Source organism: Aythya ferina, assembly GCF_964211825.1.
Source record: "Aythya ferina genome assembly, contig: HAP1_SCAFFOLD_29, whole genome shotgun sequence".
In the NCBI taxonomy this organism is placed as follows: Eukaryota; Metazoa; Chordata; class Aves; order Anseriformes; family Anatidae; genus Aythya; species Aythya ferina.
In genome coordinates this window covers 1,882,138-1,898,406 of record NW_028181463.1, presented here as the reverse complement: position 1 = coordinate 1,898,406, position 16,269 = coordinate 1,882,138, and the positions used below count along the sequence as shown (strand labels likewise).

Here is a 16,269-nt window from a genome sequence, read left to right as displayed (position 1 = left end):
CTCACTGTGCTGATTTGGGGCATTCGGTGGTTCTGGCCATGGGTTACTGCCAAGGATGAAAAATGCTTTAATAAATAAGAAGACATATCTGAGATAAAGTTCTTACAGTTCTCACATAAATGCTATGAAAACCCTTTCAGTCAGGCATTTACCAGCTCCCTTTCATATGCTCTTCGTGATGCTGCCTGAGGGTGTCCTGGGAGCAAGGGACCCTGCTCTGGGTAAGGAGTCAGTCCTGCCCCACAACCAGAAGTAAAGAGGAAGATGGGGTATTCTCAGATTCAATCACCTGATAATAAAGAGCTTTTCAATTTTGTTGCTCCCAATTCACCCAACTGTGGAGCAGGGCTGTGGGAATTTATTTTTGTATTTTCTGTCTAGCTGCCTACCCAACCCTCTTTTCTAAGGCATAAATCCTGGGCATTTCAAATGAAATCTTGTGGAGCCTCAGATGAAAGAGTCCCTTCACAGTTTCAGTTAGAGACAATTTTGAGCCATGCTTAGGCTCATTTGGCCTGTGCTGGCATTTATTGAGCTACAGAAGTATTGCACTCGTAGGTTCATAGAGACATGGAGTCATAGATTATCCCAGGTTGGAAGGGGCCCACAGGGATATTCATATCCAACCCCTGAATCTGTACATGAAAACCCCAAAACTGGCCTATATTTGAGGGGTTTGCCCAAATATTTCTGGAATTCTGACAGCCTCAGCGCTGTGACCACTTCCCTGTGGTACCTGTTCCAGTGCCTAAGGAACCAGGACACTGCTGCCTGCCCATGTCCCTGCTGGGAACTTGTTTCTCTATAACCACATCTCTTCCCTGTCCAAGGCCAATAGACCCCATTCCACAAGCTGTGTGCTGAGACTCACTCAGATTCCCCGCCACCTCAAGTCTCTGAACGCACAGAAACTAAAAAAGCCTTCCTCTTCAGATAATCCAAGCCTCAGTCTTCCTCTGGAAAAAATCCTTTTATAAATGCCATTCCCTACAGCATCTTCTAGTCCACATTAAATGTAGAGTAAAAGCCACCCTGCCAGATGCTATCAGCCATCAGATGTGCCAGCTGCAGAAGACCCCTCTGGCAACCCCACCTGCATTGCCTTGCTGCCAGAGCCTCATGGTGTCAAGGGCCTGCAGATGTGTCCTGCCACACGCTGCCCTCTGTTGTTGCGCTCCTCAGTTCCTCCCAACCCTCTCTCCTTCTCTCCTCTCTGCCTGCCAGCTGCAGTCAGAGCCCCCAGCCCTGCTGCACTGTGCAGAGGAGCTGCTCCTGGGCACAGCTGTCTCTCTGCAGCGCTTGCCAGGAGCTGCCGTTGGGCCCAGGAGCCCGGCCCAGCTCAGCAGCACAGCACCCGACCATGGCATCGCTTGCTCTGTGTCCTTGGGCTCCCTTGAGGTGTCCCCAAGGCCTCAGGGCTGACAGCTCCCCAAGGCAGCAGGGTCTCTGCTGGGGTGTGCTCATTGAGGCAGACTGAACTGATCATCTACTGCTCCTCTCTGAACACAAGATTTTTAGAAGTGTGATTTGTGCTGTTGGACTGCGGTTGTCAAACATGATGTGCTTTAACCTGGCGGGCAGCTCAGCACCACACAGCTGTTAGCTCACACCAACCCCCCCACATGCTTATCGGTTGAGGTCAGGGCAGTTGAAAGGACTGAAATGGTAGAGAAAGAATTATAATAGCAATTATTTTTAGTACTATTATTGTTATGTACACAGCAAGCTATGCACAGTGCAATTGATCATTACTGACTGATGTCCAGCCTGTCCCCAACTGGTAGAACATTCTGGTAACCATCTACACCTTCTTTGACCTTCAACAAGTCCACAAATGGAAGGGTCCTCCCAAGGACTGGGCAAGGTAGACAGCTCTTTAACATCCTCTCTCTTGAAGGCAGCTATCCCGAAACTCCAGCTGTACCCTTTTGGATCTTGGAAGTACCCTCTCGTGGGGAAGTCTATGTCAAGGTTTCATAGATCAACATTCTTCTTCCTCCTTTCTTTTCTGGGCAGTAGTTCTTTTCCATTCTCAGGAGCCTGATTTTCACACCCACTGTTTTCTCCTGCATGTAGAAGCAGTGGAACCTGGCAAAGGTTGGTGCTCTGGCCTAGCAAGAGCAGACCTGGGGGGTCTGGTCTAGGCCCCAGACTAGACCTGGGGTCTGTCACAGGGGCTGGAGTGGCTGCAGGACATGTCAGAGGTGTTGGAGTAGCTGCAGGGCCCATCACAGGGGTTGGAGTGACACTGACTGAGGCTTCCTTTGGAATTCCCTTTGGAATTGCCAAGGTGATAACCCCTCCTTTTCAAGCACTTCTGCAGTTTTTAAGGATTCTGCACGTGCTCAGGGGGGAAGTTCCAAAGCACTGGAGATGCCCACTGCTCTAGGTGCCTGCCCAGATCCTCCCATGCTCCCTGCCACTCCTAACTCTCCGGCCTTGGGGCAGGTCTCTGGAGGGCATTCTTCAAGAGTTGCTTATCCTTAAACAACAGTTGAAACACATTCAGGAGACATCACAATAGGACCATCCCATGGATATTCTAAGCTTTGTAGAGCTGTTGTAATTAGCCTGGAGGAGAAGGGGAAGTGAAGGAGATAGTGAAGAAGTGGAGAAGTGTCCCTCCCTTTTCTCCCCCTAGATTGGCTCCCTAAAGCAAAAAAGTCGAGTGTAATTCTTAATAGTTTCTGAGTGATGGTTCCTGAGGTATGGAGGTGATGGCAATGCTCAGTACAAAGAACAGATTTGTCACATGACCAGTAATTTTCCTGACTCATAAGCCAGTGCTACACAACATAGCAAAATAACTTTAAACCAGACCCAGAAATGATAAAGAGCACAACGGGAACACGTGTAGTAAGTAATGTGCTATACAACACATTTCTGAAAACAAGCCCAACAGACCTGAGATCCAAAATGTCGACCTTGTGATCAGCAACTATTAAACTGGTCTAATGCTTATAACAATTTAAATTTAGCACTCTGTGGTAAGATCTGTCATTATCTCAACACTTTGTGCCTCACACTGGGTGCCAAAAAGACTGCTGTGGTTTAACGCGACAGTTTGAGTACATGGAATTATTTGAAGAGGTCCAGAGGAGGACCACAAAGATGACCAACAGGCTGGAGCACTTCTGCTATGAAGGCATGCTGAGAGAACTGTTACTACTCAGCACCGGAGAAACCTTAGAGCAACCTACCAGTGCTTAGAGAGGACCTACAGGAAAGCTGGGGAGACAGTCTTTGTCTGAGGGTGTAGTGATAGGACAAGAAGTAATGACTTTAAACTAGAAGAGGGCAGGTTTAAATTAGATATATGGAAGAAATTCTTTCCTCTGAGGATGATGAGGCATTGGAACAGGTTTTCTGGAAAAGCTGTGAACGTCCCATCCCTGGAAGTGTTCAAGGACAGGTTGGAATGAGTTTTGAGGAACCCGGTCTAGTGCGAAGTGTCCCTGCCCACAGCAGGGGGCGTGGAACAAGAAGATCTTTAGGTCCCCTCCAAGCCAAACCATTCTATGATTCTATGATCCCATGTTTCTATGATTGTCTATGATACTGCCATCATTGACCATGTGAAACTCATGAAGGCTCTCCTCAGAGATTTTAACCAAGCCCTTTCCCAAAATTTCACCATCCCCTTGGCCAGTCCTCAGGTTGCTTAGAGTTGGTTTTGGAAGAATGAGAGAGGTGCTGGTACAGCTGCTGACATCATCATAAGACCTGTCTCAAAGACCTTGGAAAGGACAAATTGATTAAAGTAATTCCTCAAGACTTAGAAAAGGCAGATGTCAAACCCATCTTCTACTAGAAGGCTGAGCAAAAGGATGATTAAGCCTAACCAAGGATTATAACGCCAGCCTTCACCCTAGTCCCCAATCAAGAACTAAACAAATCTCCAATCTCCAAAGCTTGATCTTCCCCTATAAATTGAGCAGGCATCTTGAGAAGAACACTGATCCTTCCCTTAAAGCCCTACCATTCCCATAACCCTAGAAGGTGACCTCTAATCCTTAAATGTTAATCTGAACACCTAATTACCAAAACTCTCCACCATGCACACAACACATCTCAGCTTCAACCCCACTTCTACCCCTAACTTCAGCTGTTTGTCCCCTTGGGGCAGGGCAGGGACTGCGAGGTCCTGCAGCAGTCCCATGGCATTGGAAGAGGCATGTGAGGTGACAGGTATGTGATCAGATCAGAGACCACAAGGAGGAGCTGGCTGGGAATGCTGGGATGGGATCAGGTGTGCCTCAGGATGTGCTGGGCCTGCAGGAGGCACATGGCTGTTGAAGGAGGCTGGGAGGCTACTTCTGTCTCTGGATCTGACAGACCAGCAGGAGGAATGTAGCACAGATAGGGACCATAAAGGGCAGAAGCATGCTCAAGGCATTGAAGATGATGGTGAGGCATCTTCTGTTGTGGTCAGGTGAGAGACCACAGGAAGGCTGATGGGATGGGAGTCATGCTTGAGGTATAGCTAGTGAGACCATAGAATCAGAGAATGGCAAGGGACTTTAAAGATCACCTATTGCCAGCCCTCTGGCCATAAGCAGGGATGCCCCCCATGAGAACAGGTTGCCCAGAGCCCTTTGGACAGGAATCCCTTCCTCTGTTGCATCAGCTACACCTCTCAGCTTGGTGTCATCTGCACACTTGCTGAGGGTGCACTCGACCCCACTGTCTATGTCATCAGTAATAATATTAAACAATACGGGTCTGAGGACAGACCCCTGAGGTACAAGACTCATCACCAGCCTCCACTTGGACATAGAGCCATTGAGCACCACTCCCTGCATGTGACCTTCAGGCCAACTCCTTACCCACTGAATGGTTCACCCATCAAATGCATATCTCTCTAATTTGGAGATCAGGATGTCATGTGGGACCATGGCAATGGTCTTACAGAAGTCCAAGTAGATGACATTGGTCGGTCTTCCCTTGTTGTCTGATGTGGTCACTCCATTGTAGAAAGCCACCAAATTGGTCAGGCAAGATTTATCCTTTGGTGAAGCCATGCTGGGTGTCTGAGATCACCTCTTTGTCTTGCATGTGCCTTGACATCGATTCCAGGAGGATCTTTTCCATGATCTTGCCAGACACAGAGGTGAGGCTCAGCATTCAATAGTTCCACGGCTTCTCATTTCTACCCTTTTTAAAAATGGGAGTGATGTTTTCCTTTTTCCGGTCAGCAGGGACTTCACCCGACTGACAGGACTCTTCAAATATGATGGGGAGATGCTTGGCAACTACATCAGCCAGTTCCCTCAGGACCCTGGGATGCATGTCATCAGGCCCCATAGACTTGTACTTGTTGAGTTTCTTCAGGTGGTCTCAAACATGCTCTTCACTTAGAGTGGGTGGGACTTTGCACCCCCAGCCTCCATCCGTGGGTTCAGGGAAATGAAAGACTTGGGAAGCCTGACTGGCAGAGAAGACTGAGGCAACAATGTTGTTGAGTCCCTCAGCCTTCTCCATGTCTGTCATTCTCATCCATCACAAGGCGTACACTCTCCTTGGCCTTTTTTTTATGAGCAGTGAATCTGAAGAATCCCTTCCTATTATTCCTTGCATCCCTTGAGAAGATCAATTCCATCTGTGCCTTAACTTTCCTTATCCCATCCCTGCACACCCAAAACTGAAACATGTGAGAGGGCCTGGGAAAAGGAACCCTGGCTCCATAGATGCCACTTGGGAAACAGAAATTGTAGGTAGGAAGCATGATTTTGTGGAGGTGCAAAGCTGATGGGCACATTGTGCAGGATGCTCCTAAAGACCCATATGTCCTTTTCCCTCCTGACTACAATGCTACTTCCTTCTCAGGAATGGGGTAGCCAACAGAGATGAGACAGATACACTGAGATGTTAAATGTCATCAGAAAGCTGATCCCAATAAAATATGGCACAGTCTGGAGCAGCTTAGACAAGAGACTGTAGATGCTAGATGCTACACTAACACTGATTTAAAACAGTCATGTATTGCCATCACCTTATTTGAACCAGTAATTTTAATCAGTAAAACTAAATGCTACTAAATACTAAACACTACTCGACCTCTCTGAGAGGATTCCACTACTCAAAGTATGCATTGAAGAAAAACACAGCCCATAGCCCCTTTCCCTTACCATTCCCTTACCTTTACACTCCTGCTTACCCCAATCCCTACCCTAAACACTAACATTAAAATGCACTATTTAGCCCTAGAGAAGTTGTTGGCAGGCCTTAAAATTCCCTAAACCACAGGGTTTGCCCATATACTTATGACAGACCTGATATGCACAGAAGAACACCAAAGGTTCCCATTAAACCTGTGTTTTTTCCTCTAACCTAGAATGGTGAGCCCAAGTCCTTAAAGGACTAGAGAGAGGTCAGCCCTACGTCAGGATGTCCTGACCCAGCAGAAGGAATGTGACTGTGAGGTCACTTCTGTCTCTGCACTTGATAGGGCAGAAGCAGGAACATGTCACAGAAAGGGACTGTGAGGTCACTTGTGTCTGGAGGTGTCAGGTCAGCCTTGACTTCTCCCTGGGATCTGCACTTTTAGGCTGACATCTGGCAGTGGCCCTGCTAGGCCAGCACAAGGCACCTGCTTGGCATGCTGACTGGGGGATCCCCTCTGCCTCCAGAGCCAGGAGGACCCAGGCAGAAAGAAGGCCCCCAGATGGGTTGTCCTGTCCCTTCTGCTTGAGTCCATGAGTGGGCAGCAACAGGCACAAGGCTTGGCTGGGTCTCCACAAGAAGCTGCAAGGCCAGCAGCAGGCCCCTGGCTTGGAAGATGCTGCTGAGGTGACTTGTGTCTGGTTGGCTGATAGGCTGCAAGGAGCCTGCTGGGTTGGGATGCCTACTTCAGGAGTGGTTTCCACCCTGATGGAGCTTCCTTTGGTAGTAGGAAAGAGCAGGAGAGAAAAAAATTCTTTGGTGTATACCTTGGAAGTTATACATTAGCACGATAGAATAAGAAATGTCCCTCAAAGTGTCTCACTGTGGTGCCAGAAGTCACCCTCTGATCAGACCCTGACTTTGTGTTTCAAGGAACAGCTGGTGAGGATTGACGAGACATGGGTGAAACAAAGGATGAGAGGAAGGTTGTGGACAGAGATGGGTGTCTGCAGACTTCAAGGAAATAAGTCAGAATGTGATAGAGTCTGCAGAGGAGAAGGCAGAGGGTGCTGGTAAAAATGGCAGGCCCAACAGCCCTGAGGTTTCTGTCCCCTTGGCTAGAGCTTAGGAGGAGATATGTTATATTCATTCTGATGAGGCCCCATAGATTCCTTGCAACATTGTGAAGCTCCTTGAAGATGTCATACCAGTGTTCTTCTCATGGCATCACACTGCCCACCATATCCCACAGACCCCAGCAAGAGCCTTGAGCTGGACTAGGGGGTGCAGGATCTCCTTTCCCAGTTCCAGGGGTCAGGCCTTGGCTCTTTTGCTTCACTAAAGCCAGCCAAGACTTTTCTCAGCACAGTGCTTTGCCTGTCTGTAACCATGGCCTCCAATTATCTGCCCTAACAAGGCCCTGGGGAGGCTTTGTTAGTAACAGCCCTCAGTGGGGCCCATTAATACTCCAAGTCACTTCAACTTGTCCTTCTGACTTTACTTTCTCTAGCAGTTGCATCATTCTCCTCTCAGTAACTGAGCTTCATAGACTCAGCACCACAATACACCATGGAACTCATTAAAATGAAGAAATTCCTAACATCTCCTCCATAGTTTTCTTTAAGGTTTCATGCCTTGTGCAGCTAATTGCAGAGTTTACATGACGTAGTTAAGGGAAAAGATTTCACAAAGCACAGAATAAAAATATTTTCTTATTTCAAAGGCTGAATGTTGTTGCATTTCAGTTTGGAGCATCATTCTCCTATTGCTATTCATCCAGGGTGACTTCTTTGGAGACCTTTATCAGGAGGAAAAGCAGAGACTGGAGGTCTGACACCTCCACTGCCAGCAGTGGTCTTTGTCCCTGTAAGTGCAGCCCAGCCCAGCACATGAAACCCTTTCTAAGACATGTCAGGGGTTCCTTGGGAGAAAATAAAATATAAAATAAAATAAAATAAAATAAAATAAAATAAAATAAAATAAAATAAAATAAAATAAAAGTTGAAATGAGCATTTGGAATCTGAGAAATTCAGCTTGAATTGCAGTAGACAGTTCAAGAACCTGGACAGCCATGGTTCTCTTGGGTCTTCTGTGGCAAACTAGGGATGAAAACTAAAGAAAATACCTCTTCAAGTGGCTGTAGCTGTACCCATGAGCGTGGCCTCTTTTGGGAAATTGCCCCTTCCAGCCACGGAAACCTAAACTGAGTAAAGTGAAAACACCTGCCCATTCAATGGAGTAGGGCAAAGTCCTGCTTCCTGTGCTATAGATGCAGAAGGCAAAAAGAATTGCATTGTGCCTGACACTACTCTGGGACGTGTCACCCAGGTCAGGCAACTTTGCCTTAGTGCTGACAAGTCCATCACTAAACCATGCTCCCAAGCTCTACATCTACACCTTGGCTCTCCAGTCGATGACCCAGCTCATGGATGGCAATCAGGGAGTCTCGGTTAGCGCGATGCTGCCTCAGGTGTGCCAATATGGTAGCCATTGACACCTGCTGTTCTTCAGCCCTCAGCAAACCCCCAACAGAAGGATTCTGTGGAAGGCCAAACAAGGTAGACAACTGTTTCATGTCCTTTGTCTCCAAGGCAGCTCTGCCAAAGCCCCACCGGTGGTGCCCTTTTGGAAGTTTGCAGTTCCCTCTCCTGAAGCAGTCTATGCCGAGGATGCACATAGCCTCTGAGCTAGTCCCATTGGGGTGTCTGATATATGGAGTAATATTTGTGTCAAGAAGATGGTTTACATAAAGAAGGGGGACATGTGGGGGTGTAGCCATGGGGGTTGGCAAGCTCCATGGTTGATGATACCATCAGACTGTTAAGGATGAGGCCATCAGGAATGAAAAAGAGTTTAGAGGGAACATAGAAGGGTGAGGACCTGTAACCCCGGTCATGGAACTTTACCTCAGTACTGACAAGTCCATCACTAAGCCACGGTACCAAGCTCTACGTCGACATCATGTCAGATGTTCACGTGTGCAGGCAGACAGTTCAACCTTTGTGTGATTGTGCGCTCTCTGACAAGACAGCAGCATCTGGAGCTGCAGGAAAGTTTGGATAATACAGGAGTAACCAGCTGTATTGAATTGCAGCACAGAGTCACAGAATGGTAGGCGATGGAAGGATGCCAGGTTGCATCTTTTCTGTGCTTCCTTCTCATGCATGCTCTCAGTTTCTCTGGAGCTGTGTCCTGAATGTTATGGGGTTGTGCAGGTCTAAATTAGAAGGGCCAAAGGAAGGTGATTAAAGGATTGGAGCATCTCAATCCCATCCAATTGGTTCCTAGCCTGAATCAAGAGGAGTGTGGACAGCAGGTTGAGAGAGGTGATCCTCCCCCTTTACGCAGATCTGGTGAGGCCACACCTGGAATAGTGTGGGCAGTAAGGGGCTCCCCAGTACAGGAGGGGCATAGAATGTCTAGAGAGGGTCCAGCATAGAGCCAGGAAGGTGATTAAGGGATTTGAGCATCTGTCCTCTGAGGAAAGACTAAACACGCTGGGCCTGTTTAGCCCAGAGAAGAGGAGATTGAGAAAGGATCTTATCAACCTCTACAAATACCTGAGGGGACAATGTAAAGAGAATGGTGCCAAAATCTTCTTAGTGGTGGCCAGTGATAGGACCTGGCAGCCTTCCATCCCCTACCCTTCTGTGACTCTGTGCTGCAATTCCATTCAGCTGGTTACTTCTGTATTATCCAAACTTTCTTACAGCTCCCGATGCTGCGATCTTGTCAGAGACAGGACAATCACATGAAGGTAGAACTGTTTGCCTGCAGACAATAGCTGTTAACAGAATGGAGCATCAATGTGGGTGAACAAGGAGAAAATACAGGATTTTGCCTACAGAAACCTCTTGGCATTTACAAGGAGAAGAGCCCAGTCCCGCACCGGAGAAAGAGTAACCCCACACATCAGGGCAGGCTGGGACCCTACTGAGTGAGTAGTGGCCAGGAGGAGAGGAGCATGGCCATCAAGAAGATCTGAGTTATCAGACTCAGCTGAGATCTATAAGAGACCACCAACAGAAGGGACTGCAGCCAGCAGGGAAAGAGGTGCAGCTGTGAGAGTCCTTAGGAAAGGCTGCTGTGGAAAGGATTAAGGGCTGTGACAAGACAGAGTCCCAGCAGGACCCAGGTCTTTGTGCCCATGGCTAGGTTGTTGTCTCTGCCACTGAGGCCCATGAGCAGACAGCTGATTGTTAAAGCACCAGGGCCTCATTGCCTCCTCGCCCCCAACCATGAACCAGGCAGGCGTCATACCATTCTCCTGCACTTGGCCATGCACATCCCCATCTCCTACTGCTTCACAAAGAGCCATGAGCAATTTGGGAAGAGAAAGGATCTCCTTCCTAGGGAACATGGGTCAAGGCCTGACCCTTGTGCTGGTGAAACACATCCAGTTTTCCTATACATCAGTGTCACCTTCACATTGCCTTTGTCTCCTTGTCCTCACTGCCTCCAGGGTTCTGCTCTAACGAGCTCCAAGGGAGGCTGTGTGAGTGCTGGCCCTCAGGGGGACACTGCAGGAAACTTGCCTCTGACTTGCACTTCTGGAGAGATGTCTTCAATTGTCTCTGAGTGCCTGAGGTTCATGGGCTCATCAGCAAAGCCGCCAGAGGGGCGATTGCAGTGCCTTGGTCTGGTGCTGTGCTGCTGAGCTGGGCCGGGCTCATGGGACAGAGAGAGCTCGTGGCAAGAGGGCCGTGGTGCAGAGAGACAGCTGTGCCCAGGAGCAGCTCCTCTGCACAGCGCAGCAGGGCTGGGGGCTCTGACCGCAGCTGGCACACAGAGAGGAGAGGAGAGAGGGCTTGGAGGCACTGAGGAGTGCAACAACAGAGGGCAGCGTGTGGCAGGACACATCTGCAGGCTCCTGAAACCGTGAGGCTCTGGCAGCAGGGCACTGCAGGTGGGGTTGCCAGAGGGGTCTTGTACGGCTGGCACATCTGATTACTGATAGCATCTGTCAGGATGGGTCTCTTTGTTTCTCCAGAAACGAGTAGAAAACGCTTTAGAGAATGGCATTTATGATTGGAGTTTTCAACAATAAGACCAAGGCAGGGGCTACCTGAAAGGCAAGACTTTTCCTGTAGCCTGTGCTTGCAGATACCTGTGGTAGGGTGGAGGCTGGTTTCATGGTAATAGGTGGTCAGGTTTGTACTGCAGACTGAGACTCCTAGAACATTGCAGTGAGAGATCAATATTGAATCAATGAACTTCATAAAGTCCCTTCCCACACCTCAGCCCAGAAACTACACCAACATCATCATTGTGGTCCTCTCAGGTTTTATCCTAGCTGATCTTTAGGAGCTGTGAACCCTCCAATGCCCAGTGCTCTGTCTTTGGGAGGTCTCAGCCAATTTGAGATGACTACCGATTGCCTGCAATGAGCATGAACTGACTCTTCTGCAGGCAGAGCTGCAGCACAGGAGGGTCTGCTGAGTGTCCGTCTGTCCCTCCCTGGCCTTGCCTCCCCTGGCAGCAGCACGCTGGCATTCCTCCTGGCTTCTCCAGCTGGCCATGCTGCTGCTGTTCTTGTTCCCAGGCTGGCTGGGGATGGGGGTTTAGATGCCCATGGAGTTAGTCCTCAGTGTGCTTGGAGGAAAGGGAGTACGGGGACTGGTTTAGTTGAGGTACTTTTTAGGTACCTCAAGGGAGGCTGTAGCGAGGTGGGGGTTGGCCTGTTCTCCCACGTGCCTGGTGACAGGACGAGGGGGAATGGGTTTAAGTTGAGCCAGGGGAGTTTTAGGCTAGATGTTAGGAAGAACTTCTTCACTGAAAGGGTTGTGAGGCACTGGAACAGGCTGCCCAGGGAAGTGGTGGAGTCACCATCCCTGGAAGTCTTCAAAAGACGTTTAGATGTAGAGCTTAGGGATATGGTTTAGTGGAGGGCTGTTAGCGTTAGGTTGGAGGTTGGACTCGATGACCTTGAGGTCTCTTCCAACCTAGAAAATTCTGTGATTCTGTGATTCTGTGGTTTAGGGGTCTGGAGTTGGGCACTTTGAGCCTCGATGTCTCTGCTCTCAGCAGTATCCTGGTTTGTTTCAGGCAAACATAAGAGTGCAATTGTCCAGTAGGTCAAAGAGACACCAGCACAGGGCAGTTGACACTAGGACTAACACACAGACTTGATGTGCTCTCTCAAGGACACTGCACTGAAGCCATCACCACGTTGATGACACACAAGGATTTACTGTGAATACAGTGGGGCTGCTAGAACAAAAGAGACAAAAGAAAAATCATCATATTATCTTTACCACTTGCTTAGGGCAGGACTGACTCCCACATTGCCCACAGCAAGTCGCGTGCTCTCAGTGACACCCTCTAGCAGCACCAGCCAGAACTCATGAAAAGGACCTGTCAAAAGTCTGAATGGAAGTGGAGAATCATTTGGGAGGGATTAAATGAAAAATGGAATGAGTTTTCCTCTGAAATGAGAAATGAAGGCTAAAAAGAAAAATGGATATTAATGTATATATATATATTTTCCTGTAAGATAACTCTGTTAAGATAGCTCTGATAAACACTCAGTGTTTTTCTGTTCCTTGTGCAGGACCCCAAGCCCAGAAATAGGAAATGCCCAACAGCAGCTCAGTGAGCGAGTTCCTCCTGCTGGCATTTGCAGACACGCGCGAGCTGCAGCTCCTGCACTTCGCGCTCTTCCTGGGCATCTACCTGGCTGCCCTCCTGGGCAACGGCCTCATCCTCAGCGCCGTAGCCTGCCACCACCGCCTCCGCACCCCCATGTACTTCTTCCTCCTCAACCTCGCCCTCCTCGACGTGGGCTGCATCTCCACCACTCTGCCCAAAGCCATGGCCAATGCCCTCTGGAACACCAGGGCCATCTCCTATCAAGGATGTGTTGCCCAAGTTCTCTTTTCTGTTTTCTTCTTTGGCTCAGAGTTTTCCCTTCTCACTGTCATGGCCTATGACCGCTATGTTGCCATCTGCAAGCCCCTGCACTACGGGAACCTCCTGGGCAGCAGAGCTTGTGCCCAGATGGCAGCAGCTGCCTGGGGCAGTGGCTTTCTTAATGCTGCCCTGCACACGGCCAATACATTTTCCCTGCCCCTCTGCCAAGGCAGTGCTGTGGACCAGTTCTTCTGTGAAATCCCCCACATCCTCAAGCTCTCCTGTTCAGATGCCTACCTCAGGGAAGTTGGGCCACTTGTGTTTAGTGTTTATTTAGCCTTTGGTTGTTTTGTTTTCATCGTGTTATCCTACGTGCAAATCTTCAGGACAGTGCTGAGGATGCCCTCTGAGCAGGGCCGGCACAAAGCCTTTTCCACTTGCCTCCCTCACCTGGCCGTGGTCTCCCTCTTTATCAGCACTGGCATGTTTGCCTACCTGAAACCCCCCTCCATCTCTTCCCCATCCATGGATCTTATTGTGTCACTTCTCTACTCAGTTGTTCCTTCATCAGTGAACCCCCTCATCTACAGCATGAGGAACCAGGAGTTCAAGGATGCAGTAAGGAAACTCTTTGGATACATGCTTCTTTGCAATCAATAATGTTTGTGAGTTCCCTGATTATTTCAGGAACTGTGAGGAAAATTTTTTGTTACTACATTTCTCTATAAATATTTTCTACAAATTATTTGTTTTGATTTAAATTATGTTATCCTTAACCTGCTACCTGTTTTTCTTATTTCTATTTTTTCATTTACAATGACCCAGTCATCTAATTATCGAAAGAAGCAGTTTATGTAGAGAAACAAACAAACAAAAACAACAACAACAACAACAACAACAACAACAACAAAACACATCAGATCTACATTGTTATCTGCAGCAATCTCTTCCCATCCCCTCTGAAGCTGGGGAACCGGCCCCAGTACACAGGAGGGGCTCAGGACCAAGAGCCCAGCTGCTACATGGAGTTTGGGTCGGGGCTGCTGCTTCCCTGGCGCCATGGCCATGGCCAGCAGCAGGACGTGGCCTTGACACTGCTGCTCTCTTTTGGTTTCCAGTGTGTTCTCCTGTGCTCTTTTATTCAGTTAAGCTGTCAGATCTCCTGTACCTTGGTGACAGTCCTGTTGTCTTTGCAGTGGCATCCCTGTGGCTGCAGGCAGCAGCAGGCACTGTGCAGCCCTGGGTCACAGCTGCCTCCCTGCTAGCACCACAGTTACAGGAGGGTCTTGCTCAGAGGAAACCCAGTATCCTGGATGCCTCTCCAAAGCTGCTGCCAGGAATACAGCCAAGAGGTTGCTCCCTGCTCGTCTGTTTTCTGAGGTTCCTTTTGTGGGGTTCCTCACCGGGGGGCGCAACAACCCCAAGCAGAGCTACAGGCTGGGAGATGAGTGGTTGGAGAGCTGCCTGGCAGAGAAGGACAAGGAACACTGGTTGATAGTCGGCTGAATATGGGCCAGTAGTGTGCTCAGGTGGCCAAGAAAGCCAACGGCATCCTGACTTGCATAAGAAGCAGTGTGACCAGCAGGTGCAGGGAAGTGATTGTCCCACTGTACTCAGCTCAGGTACTGAGAGGAGAGTGATGTAACTGCTTGAGCAAGTAAATTCAGGAGGAAAAGCTGAAGTGACTTGGAGTATTAATGGGCCCCACTGAGGGCTGTTACTAAGAAAGCCTCCCCAGGGCCTTGTTAGGGCAGCTAATTGGAGGCCATGGTTACAGACAGGCAAAGCACTATGCTGAGAAAATCTTTGCTGGTATCAGTGAAGAAGAGCCAAGGCCCGACCACGGCCACTGGGAGAGGAGACCCTGCACCCCCCTGTCTTGCTCAGGGCTAGTCCTGGGGTCTGTGGGATGTGGTGGGTACTGTGATGCTACTAGAAGAACTTCATTTTGACACCTCCGCAGCCCTGCACAGTGTTGCAAGGAAGCAATGCCAACAGTCAGCATGCCAAGCAGGTGCCTTCTGCTGGCCTAGCAGGGCCACTGCCAGATGTCAGCCCAAAAGTGCAGATCCCAGGGAGAAGGCGAGGCTGACCTGCCACCTCCAGACAGAAGTGACCTCCCAGTCCCTTTCTGTGACACGTTTCTGCTGCTGCCCTATCAAGTGCAGAGACAGAAGTGACCTCACAGTCCCTGCCACAGTCACATTCCTCCTGCTGGGGCAGGAGATGCTGAGGCAGAGCTGAGCTCCTCAGAGCATCCCCACCCCTCTTCCCCTTGCGGCCCACAAGCTGATCAGATAGGGTGAGCAAGAGAGTAAAGGTAAGGAAAAGGGGCTATGGGTTGAGTTTTGGCTTGAAGGGATAATTTGAGGTCAGGCATAACAATAGTGGATTCCTGTCAGGGTGTGGACTAGCATTTAGGTTTGGGGATTAATGTCAGTGATTAAAATAGTGCAAGGGCTTTACATGACTATTTTAAGTCAGTGTTACAGCAAAATCAACATTGCCTGAATGTTCTAAACTCACAGAAATCATTAATTTCTGCTGGCCAATCTCTTCTTTCCTCCCTCAAATCTCATATCTCTCCTGGCCAGGCTTCTCCTGACTTCCCCATATCAGTCAACTTCAAAGGGGCAGCTTTCTGATGGCTTTCATGATCTCAGAGTATCTGTCTCATATCTGTTGGCTACTGCTGTCTTGAGACTGACATGGCACCGAAGTCAGGATGGAAAATATCCCAAAGGCTGTAGGTGAACCCTGCACAATGTGCCCAGCAGCTCTTGTACCACCCCAAAATTTGGTTTTCTGCCTCCAACTTTTGGATATGGAATGGCTTCTGTGCTCCCAGGCTATCTTTTTCCAAACCCTCATGCATGGTTCAGTTTGCCACAAGCGTCTTGGAGGCAGTGGCCCCCTCTGTGTAGAAAACTGAATGCAGTGCTAAAGGATGACTTCAGGCAAAAGCTGACACCTCTGACATGACAACCCCTACCCAAGACCTCTTCCACTATGCATCCTACCAGGTACTTAGAAAGAGCCGATCTCAGAAACTACATGCACAGCAAGTGCCTTCTGCTGCCCTACCATGGACACTGGCAGATGTGAGCCTAAAGGCACAGATCCCAGCCAGGAGTCAAGGGTGACCTGTCAGCTACTTCAGAAAGAGCTCAACTCACAGGCCATTTAACAGCCTTTCACTTCCTGCTGGACTTAGTGCTTCTGATACACCACTGAGCTTATAATGCCACACCTACAAAACACCCCGTTTTTGGGCCAGGACCTGTCCAGGTAGAAATGATCTGGTTGTGATCCTGCAA

At 49.0% G+C, this 16,269-nt stretch overlaps 1 pseudogene across 1 annotated transcript in view; it reads left to right on the top strand.

The window, feature by feature from the left end:
* Positions 1-13,612, top strand: part of LOC311427974 (olfactory receptor 14C36-like) — a 52,122-nt pseudogene extending 38,510 nt beyond the window's left edge. The window contains exon 2 of the transcript in view: positions 13,002-13,612. The product of the transcript in view is annotated as an olfactory receptor 14C36-like (transcript). The remainder of the gene's footprint in view (positions 1-13,001) is intronic.
* The last annotated feature ends 2,657 nt before the right edge of the window (positions 13,613-16,269 follow it).